Source organism: Mirounga angustirostris, unplaced genomic scaffold (genome assembly GCF_029215605.1).
Source record: "Mirounga angustirostris isolate CCGP_5_RB_7025 unplaced genomic scaffold, mMirAng1.0.hap1 SCAF_14, whole genome shotgun sequence".
NCBI classification, from domain to species: Eukaryota; Metazoa; Chordata; class Mammalia; order Carnivora; family Phocidae; genus Mirounga; species Mirounga angustirostris.
In genome coordinates, this window is record NW_026991722.1 from 4209774 (window position 1) to 4229058 (window position 19285).

Below are 19285 nucleotides of genomic sequence, written 5' to 3' on the forward strand. Positions count from 1 at the left end.
GTATTTAAACTAACTGGTTCATTTTCTTACTCGAGTGTGCGAACAGGAGCAGAAATGGTGACTGTACCTCAGTCATTGCCTTCCCTGTCTTAAGAGAGACAAAGCGATGCCTCGACATAATCTTCACTGCCCCCTAGTTGATCCCATACTTCAATCAGGGAAGGAGTTTGAGAAAATGTCATTTTATGAAATATTTAAGGAACTATAAAAGAGAAATAGCCTCCATGAAGCTTCCTTGAAAACATGGTAATACTTTGAAAAGGGGTTTTTAAAAATGATATGTTTACTGTGTCTGTGGCACATGAAAAAAAAATGTACTTAAGTGCCAAGAAGATATCAATAACTAAAACAAACAAAAAGTATTACCTGACACGCTATCTTATTTTATACACAAATCAGCTTACTTAATTCAATTTTGAGGACATAAATATGAAATGGACAGGAATCAGCAGCCAGTCCATGGAACACCAGTCTCCTTCTGACCACAGTACAACATCAATTTAATTACATAGTATGATTATTTAAACAATTTAGGTCTCATTCAGAAGCATCAGACTAAAGTGGTTCTCTTGATAAGAGAAAAAAAAATTAATGTTATAACTTTCAGTGTAAAAGGGCTTGCAAACATTTTTGTTAATTATGTATTACAGCTGTCCTTCATAAAGTTAATTACCAATAGCTGAAAGGCAACAGAATCTATTTGCATATGTACATGAAAGGCATGACATATGCAAAAATATGATTTTAATTAGCATTCTATGATATGAAGGGCTACAAATCAAATTGGCATGTTATAAGATTCTTAACATTAAACACTGAATTCATCTGGACATGTTTGCACAAACGGGCAACGTAAGGCTGTAAAGTATTATGGCCTTATGGAAGAGACATGCCAAACGCTACGACTGAAACAATTTCTAAAAAGGTGAATGCCTCTTTTTTCTTTTGTTTTTTTCATGTCTGGTCTATTTTGGTTCTTTTCCTATAATATTAGGGAACCTCAGTTTCAAGGCTAAAGTAATATATTTGTATTTTTTAAATGACTGTGACTTCATTATTCAAATAATGTATTTGTATATGCTGAAAATGGCATCATTCATTCTTTTTTATATATGAGGTAATAACTACGGACAATACACGCTTGACAGTATAAATAACTGAGCACACTATCAATCATTAAAATGGAAAAATAATGATTGCGTGTAAAGAATCAAACTGTGATGATATTAAAGGCTTAGCAAAAAAACAGTACAAGATATTCTATATTTGTTTCTGCTTAATTTGGACAAAATAACATTTTTCATTTCCTTAAAAGAAGAATGCAGTAATAACAGTCCATTTAAGTCATAACTTCCCTACTGTCCTCTATTTTCTTATAATTAAAAAAACATAAAGCTAATAGCAAAGTACAAAGGTTAAGAACCCAAAGTTGCAAAGCACAGCTTATTTACACGACCAAGTATAATTTAAGAGATGTGGGCTTAGAACCACAGTGCAGTTCCTAAAAGAAAAAACTTCTATTAATTAAAATGTGTAAGCTTTAAGAATTGAAACAAAAAATAATACACTGCACAGGGGAACAAACTAAAGTACACAGACAGGGAAAGCTTCTACCTAATATAATCCTTAAATTACCTGCTGACTGTCTATAGACTATTGGGAGGAATAACAATTTTTTATTATTATGGGGAAAATTTATAATACTAAAATACACCTCAATTATACTTAAATGCAAAATGTTCATTCATCTAAAATCTGACTTAAAGTAAGTATAAAGGCTTTAAATTTGGTCTACATAAGTACAAGTAGCATCAAAGTCTCAATGTCATGCTCAATTAAAAGCATGACTAAAATCATCTTACCAGCCTATCTGAACATAATATTGCCAGCAATTAGTGATTACTGAATGTAGTCTACCTCTCACTGCCATCATCTCAGTATTGCTTTAATATTTTTAACATAATAATTGCTTTGGAAATTTTATAATCTATAAATCACCAGAAATAAGACAAAAATAGTCCCAAATTTGACAAGCTATACAATCGAAACGCCTTGCTCCTGATGAATATGTATGCCTGTGTACATTCATTGTGTTTCTGCACATTTACTGGCCACTCACTATGTGTGTCACTAACAAGTAAAATCAGACAGAGCTGTGCCTTCATGGAGCGTTCACTCTGTAACGTGCAGCGTCTCAGCAGGATGAAGCAGCACCAAGCCCGCCCCGGCCCTGCAAGGACACCGCTGGTCACACCGGCACGCACCAAGACCAGCACCTGGACACACTGCAGAGCACAGTGACAAAACCAGAGTGCCTGCCTCGGGAAACGTGAAAACTAGTGAGGGAAACAGGTAAGAACAAAAAGTAAAACATACAGCATCTTAAATCATGTGATAAGTAGTAGGAGGAAAAAAAAAAAGAGAGACAAAACAAGAAGGAAGATCTGAAGTGTCAGAACAGAATCAAAATTTTACACCGGACGGCTCTGGAACACGGTCTGTGCGTGAAGGGGGCAAGGGCCTGGGCCTGGGCCAGGGCCGGCGCAGGGGACGGAGCAGGCCACAGAAGGCAGGGCAGCCAGGACAGCTGGGGGCGAGCCCGTGAGCGGGGCCTGCTCTCAGAGGCAGAGGTGGTGGAAGGTTGGGGAGGACAGGGCAGGGCGGGGGGGGGAGTGTTGGTGGGAGCAACAACCTCAGGGGCTGGTCCCCCGGTGAGCCCAGGCACTGCAGGCCCAGGGTCTGACTCCCTGCCGTGCGGCTCACAGCAGCCAGAGGGACTGGACTGGGGCGGGGCGGGGCGGACGACTCTGACAGAGGTACCCAACAAGAGGCCAACCTCTGGTCTTGCTGTCAAGGGCGAGATCCATGCTAGAACATACTCTCTGAGGCTCTCCACCTGCAAATGCCTGACAATCTGAAGGAACACCTTGAAATCATAAAAACTAGTGTTTTTAAATATGACTGATTTCCAAGTATCTATAATTGCCTAAAATAGCGTCACTTAAAATTGTTTTTGGTGTCAAAAGAGCAGACTAATAACATTTACATCCTAGCTATAGATTTCTACTTTTCAGGACAAACCTTTCATATTTTAACTTCTAATTTTAAACTAATTTCTCCTACATGATCTATCCATCTAATCAGAACCTCCTCCGTTAGTCCCTTAGGTTTTATCACTGCAGAATTATTTCCACTTGAGAGTCATGAGAGATTATCCGATGGATCTCCCTAGGTAAATAAGAGACAGTGCCGCGATCACAGAAACCAGAGCAACAGAAACCAAGAACCATGGCACACCAGCATTCCCTAATGCACACATTCAAGTCAGGCGTTCGGTGCAGGGGCCAAAAGTCAGGTTTGCACAGGCGGTTTCTCCGGAACTCGAGCAAAGAGCAGTACGTTTCTTGAGTTTTTGCTATGTCGTGATTTCTGTGGCCCTCGTCTCTCTAAGAAGGGCAAATGTTCCTCAAAGACTGGCCTGTAGGATAGAATATCCAGCTACTTGCAAATGTCTGATGATCAGGTCAGTGCAGGCGATACGGGTCACAGCAGAGAGAACTTCAGGTGCTTGTAAGCAGTTACAAGCCAAACACAACAACACGGTAAGTTAACAAGAATCTGTAAGACACGGTAATTCAGGACTATGAGGTGAGCACATGTACTTACTCGTTAGGTCTCACTGAGGGATCCAGAGCCCCCCACCCAGTTCTCCCCCTGGTCCCCTCCACACCCGCGCCACACTTCCCAAACTGCTTGTCGGAACACAGGCTTCACCCACAGGAACGCTGAGTGAGCCCAACAGTAACAGAACTGACAGTTTTCAGTCACTGCTGAAGAAGCAGAAAACTTAAAAAGCAAACCCCACAAGCTCAGACACCTGGCATCAGAGCCCACGGCGGCGGACCCGACAAACGCTGGCGAGTGAGCTCCGCATGCTGAGGTGAGCAGAGCATGGCTGCCTCGCTCGCAGTAGCCCCCAGGCAAGTACAGCGAGCGGCGGGGGGCCAGGCGGTGGAAAGGTGGCCGTGGCCCCGTGGCCCACTACGCCTGGACTAACTTTGAGAACGCTGAGTACCTCCTCCGAGTTGCGAGCCCCTGGGTGGAAAGGGCAGGGAAACAGTGCTTCACGGGAATTTTATAAGAACTGAAGAAACAGGGGCACCTGGGTGGCTCAGTCGGTAAGCGTCTGCCTTCGGCTCAAGTCATGATCCCAGGGTCCTGGGATCGAGCCCCACATCGGGCTCCCTGCTCCGCGGGAAGCCTGCTTCTCCCTCCCCCACTCCCCCTGTTTGTGTTCCCTCTCTCCCTGTGTCTCTCTCTGTCAAATAAATAAATAAAATTTAAAAAAAAAAGAAAGAACTGAAGAAACACTGGAAACAACACAGCATGAGGAGCAGGTAAGGACAGATGAATGAATAATAGCTAACATTCATCACGCTACTGATACATAGATGTGATTCTCTATGCACGTGTGTATGTGTGTGAATATACATGTAAATGTACATATCGTGCCGGGGATCTAGTTACAGCCAGGAAAAAAAAGTTTAAGGATGTCAACTACAAAAACCTCTGCTCCATTGGACCAGTTAACACCTTAATCAACACACATAACAGTTTTAGAAGATTTCAGTTGACGTACATAAGATGACCTCAAAGCTCAAGATGCAGAGATCTGGGTGCCTGGGTGGCTCAGTTGGTTAAGCGACTGCCTTTGGCTCAGGTCATGATCCTGGAGTCCCAGGATCGAGTCCCGCATCGGGCTCCCTGCTCAGCAGGGAGTCTGCTTCTCCCTCTCCTGCTCCCCCTTCTTGTGCTCTTTCTCTCTCTCACTCTCTCTCTCAAATAAATAAATAAAATCTTAAAAAAAAGATTCAGAGATCTGACAAATCCACTTCAAACAAAAACACCTACCTACCTGAAAGCCAGCAGCTTAAGATGTAAGCAAGCACTCACGCTGACTCATTTACATTGTATTTCTATCTATTTATATCAATCTCCAAGAAGGGCAGGGGGAGGAGGGCGGCAGAAACAAAGCACTCTAAAACTAAATGCAGCAGCAAGCAAGCAAAGAAATAATGAATGGTCACACACTTCCAAATGGCCACAAACCCAAGGCCTGGTTTGTTCCTCCTTTACAGTGTGACTTTGAGCCGTAAGTCTCTGGATTAAAAACAATAATTTTAACTAACTAGGAGAAAGAAAGAAAGGCTTGAATGAGTAAAAATTCTAAACTTTAGTATGTCTTTAAAGGAAACTCCTATTTGGTACTTTCCAAGCATTTATACACATATTCTAAATGCTAGAGCCCCCTAAGAAAGGAAACCTACACATGATACCGCATCCCTGCACCCCTTGCTCTTTCTCTAGGACTTCACTGGCGTTCTGAGACTCCAAGGCCCAGCACGGACCCCCCAATCCTGTCCCCTCTCTCTGCACTGCACCCCTCACAAAAGGCCCTCGCTTTCCTAAAAGGTGAACAACTCAGGTTTCCTACCAGTCCTTGCAGGTGCCACCAAAGATGCAGCAGACACTACAGAGGGCCACCTCACAGGCGGTGTCCAGCTTTAACCCCTCGCAGCACTGCCACTAAGACACGACTCTGGACCTAAAGTGCTTGCTGTCAATCGCCGGCCTGGCACGAATTCGTCGTGTAAGCTCAGACTTGTTATTTAACGAAGTGCCTTCAGTTTCTTCGTGTATCAAATGGGGTGGTAGTAACTGTTCCTACCTAATAAGGGTGTGATGAGGATAACATGATTATTGTTTGCACAGTAGAGAGCGTAGTGACTCACACATTCTTAACATTATATAAATCTTCACCACTTTTAGCTCTTACCCACCCTAGGCTCAAAGGTTCAAGACATAAACACCACCCCCAACATTTTACCTCTGGAATCGGGCGCCAAGTTAGCAGGAAGGGGAGCTGCCTGCCACACTATCAGTCTGCTTAGGAACGCCACGTTCATAAGAACTACAGCACAATTCAAAGGGATTCGATTCAAACACTAATTAAAAGGTTCACGTTTTAATACTGTCAGTAAGCACTGGGGACCCAAAAGCAAACAGCACTCAGGCCTAAGCAAAGAACAGACAGGAGAGCAGCGAACAACGATCAAGAGCGTTAGGGGCCATCACCAAGATGGCAAGCAGAGGCCGCAGACAGCAGGAGCCTCTCCAAGGTTCCAGGGAGGCCTGGGAGCAGAACGGTTAAACTGGTTAATGGCTGCAGATTCCAGGCCCATGAAACAGGACATGCAGTGGGGAGTGAAATAACACAGAAAGGTCAAGAAAGACTGCTAGAGAATTAGGTACAAGTCTGAGATAACAAAGAAAAAAAACAGCAGAGTTCTAAATCATGAAGGGTCTTACAAGTCATGCCAGAAACTTTACATTTTACCCAGATTCTCAATATTTGCCAAATACCCTATAGATGACTGCTCTGCAGGATGTTAATAGGGATATTACCAAAAGGGGAGGGATGGAGGGCAGGGCTGAAGTCAGACTGGGGCAACACACTGGGTTAGAAGAGTGAGAGCCCACAGGCTTCCCAGTGGGAAGCAGTTCCTGAGCACCCAAGTCCCAAGAGAGGGAGGGGAGATGTGCACAGCTCTCTCTCTCAACTTCATGGACCACTAAATATTTGTCACAAAAACCAATGTCCATCTCTTAGACCTGCACCTTCGGGACACATATAGAAAGTGCTGCTCTGGAGTCTGGGGGACGCTGAAACGGAGACAGGAACGTGCCCAGGCATACACTTTCTAAGGCACTGGCTCCGCCGTCAGCAGTGGGACCAGACCCTAACTCCACCACTGACAGTGTGGGTGATCCTGCTCCTCTCTTTTTGAATCACACTGATCCGCTCCTTCCCGATGTGTAGTGTGGGGATAATAATACCTCAGAAAGTTGTAAAAACGAGATAACAAAGACACATTATTTAGTACTGGGCCCATCCCACAGCTATCATTCAGCGGCCGGGAACTAGCACATACAGAACACCAAGCAATGGACGAGGGCCTGGGTGGACTAAGAGGAACAAAACGCAGTCTCCATATTCACAGGGTTTAAGGTTTAAAATCCAGGTGGTGGAAACAGATATCTAAAGAGGCCATGTCCGCATGATCAGGAAGAAACAAGACATATATTATTTTAAAATAGGGCTGATGGTGCACTAAAACTTCTCAGTACCACAAATGGGAATTGGAAAAGATCCCCCCTTGCTCTAAAATCAACAGTAGTGATCAACCAAAGTCATCTAATTCGCAGTGAGCACATAATCGGTGTAAGCTAAGCAACTTAATTTTCATCACTGTACATATTTATAAGCAACATTCTATGAACGCAGTAAACCCTATACAGCTGACAAAAAAGTATACACAGGATATTAAATAATGATTCTCCAAAGAACGATCACAGTCCATTTCCCCACACAGGTTCTGGATATACAACAATATATTATCAATAATGTGATTTGACATTTGGAACAAATGTCACTTGTCATTAAAAATATATATGGAAATTTTTGCCATTTTGCTTAATATGTCTTTTTTATGATTAATAAGGTATGACCATTCTGAAAGTGACTGTAAATGAAGACTACTTTTATACTATAGTTTTACATGTTAATTTCAGTTTTTAATGGGACAGTATAAAAGATAGATGACTTATAGATTTTCATATTGCCGTAAGTGTGTATTTCTCCTAATGATTCCACATCATAGGAGCAATGGCCCCTTAAAGACGTCCACATCCTAATCTCCAATATCTGTTAGGATACAAAGCAAAGGGGAATAAAGGTGGCAAATGAAATTAAGGTTGCTAATCAGCTGACTTCTACATCAGAAAATTATCCTGGATCAATGTAAACACAAGTGTCCTTAAAAGTGGAAGAGGAAGACAGAAGAAAGGAGTTGGAGAAGGAGATGTAACTATGAAAGCAGGGCCAGAGAGAGGCTATGTTGCTGGCTCTGCTGCTGGCCCTGAACATGGACGAAATGGGCCATTAGCCAAGGAATGCAGGTGGATTCTATTAGCTGACACTCAACCATCTTCTTCCCGAACAACCTTCTCCCAATGGCTTGAGTGTTCATAAATGAATCTTACCTATCTCGATTATTATGAGGGTTGCAAAATGATAATGTTCTAATTCTATCATTCCTCCTACATTTATCAGAATGACATTCTTCTACAAAGAACTTCACCACTTACCCGTCTGTCTCATGCTCTCTCCCTTGTTCCCTTTCAAGAATTTTAAATGGACTCTTGGATTTTCATGTCTATGTCATGTTTTATAATCAATTAGCATAATTATGCCTTATAATTCTCAAACTGTCCCCAAATTGGCCAATAGAGACCCTTTAAAGCTGTCTACTATGTCCTTTTGACATCATTCCTCAGTGTTTGAGCATTTCCTTATCTTCCAGCAGAAGATGTTCTAAGCTCACCAGGCCCCTTCCCTGCTGCAGAGCTGGGAATCAGCCCCAGTTTCTTACAGGAAGGAGTGGTATTTACATAGCAAGATGCAGCTGCTAACTATGATGGCTGCTACTGGGATATCACTGAATCAAAGCCCTTTCGGTGCACAAAGCTAGGAAATAAATGAATAAACACACAAACTAATAAATATGGTGTGCATATTTCCTGGTGACGAGGGAAGGAAACATACACAGAGGATCGCAACTCTTGGTAATGAGTACTCACTACAATAATTAATTGTATCTATCCATTATGCTGTAATACTATATAATAGGTTTCCAAGTGGCATACAAATATGTTTTTGTATTAAAAAAAACACATTTTATATATAAAAGCAAAGTTTCCTACTCGAACAATTCTTTTTGTGCATCCTCAAAGCACACATGTACTGTTCACTACTACCTTCTTAAGTCTCTAACAGCATACTCCTTTGCACAGGTTCTAAACCATCCCTGAATACTCCCTGCTTCTCACTACCGTCAACTCTTCTTCCTCTTACCTTCAAAGCGTGACCTTTTCATTCTTATTTCAAAGCTGTAATTCATTTCCTGGGTGTCATGCATAACCTCTTTGTGGATGACTCTAAAATACGTATCTGCACCCATGGCCTTTCCTGGGGCATTTTTTCTTCTCTGAGCTGACAACACCTTAAAACATGTCTGACCCTCAGTCATGATCTTCCCTCACAATGGTGTCTCCAAACTTCCCTAATTCTAACAACTGTACCACCTTCCCAATTCAATAATCGCATCCTCAGGTTCATAAATCATCAGCTGTTTCTTCACAATTGTTCCCTATCAAGACATTGCATATTTCTCTTTCACTAGTATAATTACACTAGAGCAAACCATTTTATCGGAATGCTAGGGCGTCAAGGTGCTCTCCATTACAGTTCACCCCATATACCACCATCACATAATCTTCCCATAAATAGGTTCATACTGCACCTCAGCTCATAAACATTTTATGATTCCTTACTGAACTGAATAAAGCACCAAGCCTTAAACAAGCAAATATTTGTTTTCAATAGTCATCTGAACCAGTTACCCCGATTTCTGGAATATACCCTAGAGAAAACATCTGAAAAAAAGGCAAAAAAGCTGCATTCCAACTAAAAAATAAAAATACCCTAAGTGCTCAGGAGTAATGGCATGATTATATGAGAATATTATGCATCAATAAAAAGCACAGAAAATTTCTCAAGGCATATTAGATTCAAAAAGACAAAAACATTACTTACAATGTAACCCCGTCCTCTGACATATGAACATACAAGCATATACGTAAAGCAAACACAAGTCAAAATCACTTAACGTGAGACGTACTTTTAGATTATTTATATTCTTTGCTTTTCTACAACTGGTAGAATTTTTAAAAGTAAAAACTAGCATGCTGCTTTACACTTTACACAGCATACGTGTGTCTCCTCAACGCACTCACATCCACCGCTGGCCTGACCTGAACTAGGAGGGCCTGGGACTCCCAGAACGGAGGCACCTGCGACTTTTACAAGAAAATGTGAACATTTCTTACAAAGAAGCTGAAGATGCAAATGCAAGAGTCACATGTCCTGACCTTGCTCCAGAGCTCTTTTCACTATCATGCCCCTCCCGCCTCATGAAAGAGTCCACCTCATGGGAGACAAGAAAACAGAAAAAGGGAATGCTACAGAAACCAAAGTATTCACAATTAAAATCAACAGTGTATTAAATGCCGATCTAAATGAATAGGACTCTTGACAAACTGATGAGTGAAAAATCAGGTAGCTGATGTAGGACAGAGGTTTTAGTTCTTGTTTTTTTTAATTCACTGTGATTTAGAAACTACTCATAATATTTAAAAAGAAAAAATTTATCCTATGATGAAGATACAAACTAAAAATTAATGACCTGTAAAACAGGTCAGCTAAAAATAAATACAATGTGGGGTGCCTGGGTGGCTCAGTGGGTTAAGCATCTGCCTTCGGCTCACGTTATGATCCCAGGGTCCTGGGATGGAACCCTGCATCGGGCTCCCTACTCAGTGGGGAGCCTGCTTCTTTCTCTCCCTCTCTCCCTGCTTGTGTGTTCTCTCTCTCACTGTTTCTCTCTCTCTGTCAAATAAATAAATAAATATTTTAAAAAATTAAAAAAAATAAAAAACATTGTCAGAGTAGATCAAAAACAAAACCTAACTATATGTTGTCTACAAGAAACCCACTTTAAATATAAAGATATATACAGATTAAAAGTAAATGGATGGGGGCGCCTGGGTGGCTCAGTTGGTTAAGCATCTGCCTTTGGCTCAGGTCATGATCCCAGGGTCCTGGGATGGAGCCCTGCATCAGGCTCCCCTGCTCAGTGGGGAGCCTACTTCTTTCTCTCCTTCTGCCCCTCCCCCTGCTTGTGCTCTCTCTCTCTCTCTTTCTCTCTCTGTCAAATAAATAAATAAAATCTTTTAAATAAATAAATAAATAAATATACAATGCAATTGGTTAACAAGAATCATTATGCTTAGAAATAAACATAAAGATGCTGAGCATTATTAAAAACAATGGCCAGTGGGGATAGAGTGCATTGGCTTTATTATGAACAAAATCAAGATAAAAGAGATATTTTACTTTCAAAGCGTCAGAAAGCAAGATCATGCTATGGTTGTTGTTAAAATGTAAAATACGTTGCACAAAATAAAACAACAAATAAATGAAGTCATACAACTTTAGGCACATAACATATGAAATGACTTGTGTTATGTATCTTCCTAAACATATTTGTAAACAGGTCCCTATTTATATTGTTTTAAACATGACTTCACAGAGGAATATTTTCCATCCACTTCTCTAGCCTATTTATTAGCACATCACCTTAGATGAACACAGAAAAAAATCCTGAAGTTTCTCAAAGGAATTTAACTCCGTCCAAAACTTTATGTGGCAAACAGAGAAAAAAATTTACAATTATATGAGATTTGTTTACTCCAAAATTCAGATGTTAATGGGTGTTAAATAACACTTGAAAATTTCTCAAACTTTTTTACCAAATCATTCATTGCTAGGCCAAACCAGTTATGTCCTTCATGGTTTCTCAAGTATCTTACCATAGCAAATGCCCTTTTGGTTATAATCATCACACAGAACCCAAAACGTCCACATTTGAAATGTACCCTTGTAATTGTACATAAATCAACTTCCTTCAAAAACAAATTATCGACATGCCCAAATTTAAAATTACTGAGAATCCTTTAATACTCAAAAATCATAATGATTGGGGCGCCTAGGTGGCGCAGCCATTTAAGGCTGTGGGATCCAGTCCTGAGTCTGGTTCCACGCTCAGTGTGGAGTCTGCTTCAGATTTTTTCTCCCTCTCCCTCCCACCCCTCCCCACTCACACTCTCTCTTTCTTAAATAAATGAAAATCTTTAAAAAAAATTATAATTATTTTCCTGAAGAAACAAAATTTACAAAATTTTTATTTATTCACAAAAAACAAAAACCAAAATGTCACACGTCTCCTGAAAGTAAGCATTCTGTGTGTAAAAAAGCAGGAGTGAGCTCTTAGATATAATACAACCCTAGCTACAGCAATCAGAAATACTCCTCCAAGAAACTGCAAGGTAGTCCCCCCCACAAACTCACACAGGTGCACACATGGCCTTTCCTACATTCTACAAGGGAGGAAGGGGAGACATCCAGGGAGTCAGCACTCCTGCTTCTCAAGGGTTAATTGCACTGTCACTTAATAAGGGGTCCTATAAGAATATAACTATTACTATTGTCAGAATTATAAATATTACACATTTCCAAAGACCTTAATTATAGACTTCCCAATATTAACCACATTCTCTTTTTTTAATAAATTTTTTAAGATTTTACTTATTTATTTGTCAGGGAGAGAAAGCAAGAGTGAGCACAAGCAGGTGGAGCAGCAGAGGGAGAAGCAGGCTCCCCAGCTGAGCAAGGGGCCTGATGCAGAACTTGATCCCAGGACCCGGAGATCATGACCTGAGCTGAAGGCAGACACTTAAGGCACTGAGCCACCCAGGCATCCCAACCACATTCTTAATAGTAATAAAAGCCATCACCTATTAGGGTGTTTTTGTTTTATTTGTAGGGAGGGAAATTACCAAGCTCTGTTCTGAGTGCTTTATATATATACAACTTATTTAACCTAACTGTTTAACAACCCATCTGACAGATGAAAACCTGAAGTGCATGTACTGTAAGTCGACTCCCCTAAGACTGCACCACCAGTGAATGGCAGTCAGCATTGGACCCAGGCTGTCTGATCAGAGCCCACGCACTGCACCTGGGCACTGAATCGCGTGCTTCTCTGTCTTATAAATTATAATTCATATATTATTCCTTTTTCATGTGCCTGCTGCATTATTTTTTTCCTAAAAAGTCAGTTGCCAAAATAAGTAAGGAAATCAAAAATGAACTGTATTTTATTTCCAAGTTTATGAAACAACACAGGGAGTATCATAGAAAAAAAATGCTGAAATTGAGAGTTAAAACCCTGGGTCTAATCTAGGCTCTGCAATGAAGAGTGACGTGAGCCCTGGCTCAGTTAATAACAGTGATAGGCAGGACCAAATGACATTACCCACATTTACATTATTTAAAAGACTACAATGAATTTAGTAAACAACTGTATTACTGATAAGCTATAGAATGAGGATTGCCATAACCAATGAAATGATAACTAGAAGGGAATCAAAACAAACAATTTAGATGGGTTCAGGATGGTTATAGGGAGGGAGGGAAGGAAGGAGGCTGAGACAAAATGACACTGATCACAAGCCACACTTACTGAAAACTTTCCCAAATATTTTAACACAGAACCCTTTGTCTGGAGCTACAGCAACTCTTCTGAAGGTGGCAAAAAAAAAAAACAGTAACCCTCTGTTACTGTTAGGTATTATCGTACGAATGGAAAGTGTTAATATGGTCAACAGAAATTAAAGTATATACAGCACATTGGGGGGAAGTGCAGAGCAAGGCGTGGGATGCACAGGTCCTGGGGCTAAGTCCAGCCGTGGCCTGACATAGGAGGGCACCATGTCAGCCCTGGTGCTGAAGACTATGTGACAGGAGTATGGCCAGGGCTGACGGGAATGCTGGGATCCCAGGGAGCCCTCGGCAACTGTCTGTTGACTTTAGGGCAATGATAAAAATTAGGATTCCTCCCCAGAACAGGAGGAAGAGGACAACCCAGCACATGCACTAGGCTTTGCCCTGGTTAACAAGACTCTGAGTCCCAGCCCCATCTTTCCAGGATATGAAGACACCCTCACAGGGCTATACGGGCATTAAAAATTACACACTAACATAATTTACCATTTTGTTGACAAAAACAGCGGTAACGGTTTACCTGGATTTTTCAGATACATAGTATTACCAACCTCAATTTCCAAATAAGAAAATTGGGATATAATGGAATTAAACCTAGCAATGGTTAGAGGAAAGCCTATCTATATATGGTATATAGAGAAGCCTATACTCAAGTGTCTAGATATTGCAAGAAACGCAGTAAAGTCTCAATAAATGATTGCTATTAATAAATTAAGAGTCTCTTCCTACCCAAGCATATAATTCTGGTATTGTCCTTATTGATTAAATGTGCAGAAGCTAAAATACATGAGTATGTTTATATCAAGGAATAAAACACCAATCAATAAATCCCCCAAAAAAGGATTTCCACTTTTATGTGTAATTTGTCTTCAATATTCTTCCACGATATTTTATGTAAATCTGTAACACGATAACATGAAATGCAGTGGACGTCAGTGGCAGACTGGAGACCAGCCCCTCGTTTCAATCGTGTCTGCAAGGGATGAATGGCCAAGCCCACGGGAACCAAAAGACAGCTGACTCAAAGCTCCATCTGAGATCTCCTATTTCCTAAGACATACTCTTTGGTAATTTCCAGTAGAGAACTTGCCAGTATATAGTGCTGAGCTATCCAACACCATTATTTCCAAGACTTAGTAAAGGCACTTCTGATTTCATGGTAATTTGGGGGGTAGAGGGGTGCTTTTTAATTTATTGCTTTAAAAATATTATTGGTAAACAAGAATATTGAACTTGAATTTGTGTGAAAATTAACTGAAACTGTCCATGCACATTCAATATGTATACAGAAACCAACACATACTGGGCTATTTATAAGTAAGAGCCCAAAGCTGAGATTTTAAAATGATACAATCTACTTTTGAACTAATTTGGCATGAACATACCATTATGAGATAGATACGTACAGACAAGGGGTAATCTGTATCTTGTATCAAGGTTTACATATAGTTAAGATAAATATCTTTTGTGGAACACAATTATGCAAAAAATTAGACCACAATAGAAGGCATTTAATAATAAAATTTTATAGAACAGAATTTAATCTTTATTTAATGATTCAGCAGGCATATCAAAAACATGCAGTGCTTCAGGGAGATAATCATCATCATCAATTATGACTGCATTGGGGAGATACAGAAGTGTCAATTAATAAGAGTTCTGGCTGAATTACTTCCCTATCACAATTTATAATAAACTGAGTGAACCAACTGAACTAAGAAAACACTCAAGAAATTTTTATAATAATAATAAAGTCAGGATTATTTTCTTTCCCTTTTTAAATTCCGTTATCACCTAAAATAAGGTGTGTCAGCAAAGTTATTTAAGTGATAGACAGCAAAGAGGAATGCGAATTAGAATGAATATCCCAACAACAAAAACAGGTTGTCTATCCTATTCAGGAAACAGGTGAGCATGTTGTTGGCCGTAGACTGGATTGTGTAGCATGTCAGGCAGAAGCAGCGCATTCTTTCTGTCTTTGGTTAGAAATTAAATGCAAACGAAGACGATGTGTACAAGTGCAAGGCTGGCAAGGGGAACAATGCCAAACCACATTCCCCAGAATGCCATTCCTGGGATGTACCCAGTTAGGAAAGGCCAAAAGAGAGATTCTGGTATGACATATGGAAGTCAGAGGTGAAGAAATGCTCATACGTATTGTAATCTAGTGCCTGGATCATCTGTCATAAAGCAACAGCAAACACTACTCTACGAGACCTGGCGGTCCTCCATCAGCTTCTCTGACTGTTGGACCAACCGGGTAAGTTTGAGCAATTGAGGAAGAGAGCAGCTTTTCCATAAACCCATGCTTCTCTTCAATATCAGACACTATGAAAACACTGATGGGATTCAGTCTATCCTCATCAGCCCCAGTTCATGTTCATGGGTTCCCTTACTCAATACTCCCCACTTTGCATCCTTCTTACTTCTCAACTTCCTGCCCTACAGATAGATTTCAAGTTCCAACATCAAAGGCAATGAAACACCTTAGAGAGACTGGTTGAAACTGATCCCACGGTTGTGTAAGATGAAAGTCCTGTAACAAATCACTTAACTTTGTTCATACAACCACATACACACACATGTACATACATGGAAACATACACACAGATATGTATATGTGTGTGTGTACATATATATCACTGGTTCTAAATGGCTGATTCAGAATTTACAAAATGGAGTGACAGGGATTGACCCTTCCCACCTGAAACCACAAAAAAATCAACAACATATATGAAATAATAAATTTTAAGACATGGAACATCAGGCAAAGAAAGTGATCTCAGAGAGACAGTTCTCAGACAGAACAAGGTGGGGAAATGCAGCTGGAGATGAGCAGACCTATGTTGAGCAACTCATCAGATGAGTAGAGACAAAATGAGATGACATGAAGACAAGGTAGCTGGAATTCACAGGATGGAATAACAGAGAGGAGAGACCTACATACACAGTAAAAAAAACAAGATCAGCAGAGGGAGTGTAGGGAGTATGTAGTTAATTATTGATCAACTGGCATGTCTGAAGAAACTTCACAATGGTGTCATCAAGAATAGACAGAAAACATTAGAAGAAACAGTGGTCATCAGCGCTCATACAGGGCCAGCCTTGAGAACCTGATGACTCATGCATGGGGCATACAAAAAGGCCCACCTCAGCAACAGAGAGTAATTAGCCATAGACTAAGCACTATCCCAATTCTGCTCAAAAGTGATGCATAAATCCAAAAAAAAAAAAAAAAGTGATGCATAAAATATCAAACTTTTTCCAAATGAATTAACTACATTTCAGAACAAAGCTCAAGAATATTTACTAACATACAAAATAAATAGTAGCAACAATATAAAATTTACAATGTCCAGGAAAAAATGAAGAATTGCCAGTCTTATAAGAAGTAGGAAAATAGGATCAATAATAAGGACAAAACTTAATCAACTAAAACCAACACAGAACAGACAAGATATTAAAATTAGCACACAAGGATATCAAAATACTCACTATGATACATGCCAAATGAGCAAAAAGGTAAGTAGAAAGGTGGAAGACATAAAAAAGACCCAAAGCAAACATTTAGAGATAAAAACCAGACTAGAAGAGATAAATTCAGATAAATTTAGATGAAATCAATGATAAATTTGACACACAAAATAGTAAGCCTGAAAAAATCAAAATTAAAAAAATTAAAATAATATCACAGAAAGAAAATTTGTAAAACTGAAAACAGAATTAGTTGTCAATTTCAAGTGGAATGCCCAAAATGCAGTGTAAAAGGAGAAGAATAACTGAAAAATGGGCAAAAATTTCCAAAATTTGAGGAAAATTATAAACCCACAGACACAAAAAGCTCAGTAAACTATAATTAAAGCAAATATAAAGAAAACCAATGATGAAGAAAAAAATCTTAAATGTAGACAGAAAAAAAAGAGACACATGTCCATAGGACTAAAAATAAGAATGACGGCAGATTTATAGACAAAATACAAGTGAGGAACAAAGACCAAAAGAAATGGTAATTATCTTCACCTTATACCTTTCACTATTTATAAAAAATATCTCAAAATGGATTGCAGGCCTAAACATAAAACCTAAGACTGTAACTCTTCTAGAAGAAAACATAAGAGAAAATCTTTGTGATCTTGAGCTAGAAAAAGACTTCTTGGATACTACAAAAAAGGACCCATAAATGAACAAGTAATATAAATTTAACAATATCAACATATAAAAATTCTCCTCTAAAGAAAATAAAGCCACAGAGTAGCAGAAAATACCTGCATAACATATTTGATAAAGGACTTAGTTAGAAAATATTAAAAAAAAAAAAAAACCCTCCAACCTAAAAATGAGGAGGAAAAAAATTTAAAGGGTAAAAGATTTCAATAGTTTCTTCACCAAAGAAAAAATGTAGATGACAAAAAAGCTCACTAGAAGATGCTCCACATCATCAAAGAAATGCAAACTAGAACCAAAATGAGATACCTCCACTTAAAGGAATGGCTAAAATTAACAAATTGACAATACCAAATGTTGGGCAAGTACGTACAACAACAGGAACTGTAAATCACTCCTGATGAGAATAAAAGCTGGTCCTATACTCTGGACAACATACACCTATAATAACCTCAAGCCATTCCAGTCATAGGCATTTACCCAAGAGAAATCAAAGGCTTTTCCATACAAAAACTTGTATATAAATGGTCCTAACAGCATAATTTTAAACATCCAGAAACTGGACATAAATCAGATGTCTATCAAAAGGGAAATGGATAAATAACTAGATAAAGAAAAATGTAATTCTACTCAGCAACAGAAAGAGATTAACCATCAATACATAAAGCAACACTGAAGAAATATGAAAACAGCTCTGCTAATGAAGGGACTGGACAACAGATGAAAAACTACCATTCCATTCACACGGAGTTGTAGAAAATGCAAGCTGAGCAACAGTGGCAGGAAGCCCACTGCAGGCTGCTAGGGGTGGGAGGGAGGGGCAAGAATTAAGGGTTACAAAGGAAAACAGGAAACTTTTCAGCAGTAATGGAAATGTCCATTATCTTCTTTGAGGTGGTAGTTTCATGGAAATATACACATGTTTATCTTTCCAAAACTTATCAAATTGCACATTTTAAATGTCTTAAATCTTTTGTTCTTTAGGTCAAATTAAAGATGACATTTTAAAAGAAGTGAATTTCATAAGGTATATTCATGAACAACTCAGGAAACATTAGCATTTCAGCTATTATGTACTCCTTTGGGATTAAGAACCATATTTTTTACTGTTAGTCCCTTCTCCTTCCCCCTTTCATTGCCTTTATGGTTCTCTGACTTGGAAAAACTTGGGAGTTTTTGAGTCACAGAGAACAAGGCAACAACAGGTGTGGCGTGCAAGAACCATCATCGCTAGCTCACTTACACCTGAGATGCTGCCAGCCAGGACGCACAGCAAACATCCCACTGCAGGAACAACGGAGAGAACCTCAGCAATCACTAAGAAAAGCCTGAGGTTTAGGAATTGCAGCAAAAACTTAAAAAAAAAAAAAAAAAAAAAAAAAAACCCAAGCAGCTTCTATGGTACTTCAGGAACAAGAACTGTCTCCTATTATAATAAAGGAGAATAATTCAAAATAAAGAGGAGAAATTTGAAGTTTGGCAAAGAAGGTATATACAACAAAAGAATACAGACAGAACAATTTGATGAAAACATGGTTTTTGGATTTCCTATTTTATTTAGTATCATTTATACACTGGTGTATGATTTGTATACAGCATGATTTGTAAAGGTATATGTCTGCAAATGTATGATGTGCAAATAGTTTAAAAATAACACAATTAACAAGAATGTAGTAAGTTCAAGAAATGAATGTGAATTTCATAAAATCTTAAAATCACAATCATGAAAAGCACTCAGCTGCTTCCTGAAGTTACAAATAATATCAGTGGCAACCAACCTGAACAGTAGATGATGGGAAAGTGTAAGATGTAAGTTTA

General features: G+C 39.4%; 1 protein-coding gene across 10 annotated transcripts in view; it reads right to left on the reverse strand.

Annotated features, from left to right (window-relative positions):
* The window catches only part of ZNF407 (zinc finger protein 407), a 470693-nt gene that overhangs the window by 308707 nt on the left and 142701 nt on the right, over positions 1–19285 (reverse strand). The gene's annotated exons all lie outside the window — the stretch shown is intronic.